Raw genomic sequence first — 2,016 nt, 5'->3', positions numbered from 1 at the left:
AAAGTGGTTGTAGGGCTGAAAAGAAGCCATAGATTGTAATGTGTTCTAACCAATGCAGAGTCCCAGAGTTTGAAGGTGGCACTGTGCCCATCCCTCTGTGGTTGTCACACACAGGTTGGATCTGGACCCCTGCATGCAAGGTCCAACCACAATCCTGCCAACATGCAGATGTGCCCAAGTTTCAAGAGCACAGGAGAGGCCTCAACCTGCCTGTAACATGAAACAGCAACAGTTGCTCAGATCTCTGTTGGAGATTGAAGGATCTCTGTTGGAGATTGAAGGAAACCACTGGGGTTGGATTGGAGATGAGGGAGTCCTGGTGTTGCGCTGAATTTTACTAAAGAAGGAACTCTTGCCCTTGCCAATGGGACAGGACAAGATAGGGGTGAAATCTCCTGGGACCAAGAGTGGAGGTCTTTAGATAACCTGATAGAATTATGGGTTGAAGTGTGTCCCTCCAAAAGATCTAGTTAAGTACTACCCCTTGAACCTGTGAATGTATCTTTGCAAATGTAATCAGACTAACATGAGGTCATATTGGAGTGGTGCTGGTGGTTATGTGCCTTGGAGTCGGTTCCGACTCATAGCGACCCTGTACAGGGTTTCCGAGGCTGTAAATCTTTACGGGAACAGAAAGCCTCATCTTTCTCCCGTGGAACCGCTGGTAGTTTCGAACTCCTGACAGCGAGGTTCGCAGCCTGGTTCGTAACCACTACGCTACCAGAGCTCCTTTCCGTAACCATACGAGGGAGTTAGTTTTGTTTGTTTTTTCTTCACCAAGACACCAGCTTTAATTCCGTGGCCACCACTCACCTGCCCACACAGTAGTCACCAACCCTTCAGCTCCACTGCACATACTCCATGTTAGCCAGCATCTCCTGGCGCCCGGCGCCTAGCTCTGGCTGCATCCCCTCCAGCTTGGCCCCCACAAGGCCACCCTCATGGGCCAGCAACCACTACTTCACAGCCAGCCCTCTGGAGTAGCTGCCCACAGTGTCGCCACTGCCGATCACGCAGTAACAGGATATGACAATGAGGACAGGGTTGTTCTTCATGGCTCCACACACTGCCGGAGCTGTTTAGGAGTTGCCCTCCAGGGCTGCTAATTGCTGAGAAGAAACCACTTCTCCGACTTTCACAGCCTTCTGCAGCTTCCTCCACAACACCGTCAAGTGATGGAGTCTTGCTGGAACACAGGGTGGTGGGAAGCAGGCACCGAGAAGGCATCCATGGGGTCTTATAGGGTTTCTGTGAGTTGTAACCAACATGATGGCACAAAACAACATACTTGCTTATGTCACATAAATGAGATCATATAATATTTATCCTCTTGCAATGGACTGTTTTCACTCAGCATTATCTATTCGAGGTTCATCCATATTGTGGCATGCATCAGACATTTCTCTTTAAGGCAGAGGTTACTTAGTGCGCTGATAACCACAAGGTCAGCTGTTCAAATCCACCTTGGAGAAAGAGGAGGCTTTCTGTTCTCTGTGGGATAAAGCTCTGGACAACAAGGTCGATTTGAATCACCAGGTCAGTAGTTCAAACTCATCAGCCATTCGTTGGAAAACCTATACACGGTTGCTATGAGTCAGAACCAACTCAATGGCACGTAATAACACCAACAACCGCCAAGATTTGCGGCCCTAGAAACTCTACATAGGGTCACTGTGAGTCAGAATCTACTCGAATCAGAATCTAGTAGAATCTACTTCTTGGCTTAGTTTTCCATTGTACCACCTTTTGTTTATCCATGCACCAGTTGATGGATGATTTCATTGTTTCCAAGCATCATTTTATCTTAATTTACAAACAAGGCTGACAGATTTTGAAGACTGAAGCATAATAGAGAAAGCAAATTAGAACAGTAAGAAATGCTTGAGAGACCTACAAAAAGCTGAATGTTGTTGTTAAGTCGAGTCGATTCCGACCCATAGCGACCCTGTACAGGGTTTCCGAGGGTGTAAATCCTTACGGGAGTAGAAAGCCTCATCTTTCTCCCGCGGAGCGGCT

This window comes from Chrysochloris asiatica, unplaced genomic scaffold (genome assembly GCF_000296735.1).
Source record: "Chrysochloris asiatica unplaced genomic scaffold, ChrAsi1.0 scaffold00050, whole genome shotgun sequence".
Classification (NCBI taxonomy): domain Eukaryota; kingdom Metazoa; phylum Chordata; class Mammalia; order Afrosoricida; family Chrysochloridae; genus Chrysochloris; species Chrysochloris asiatica.
The sequence above is the reverse complement of the archived record's forward strand: the minus strand, read 5'-3'. Positions refer to the sequence as shown.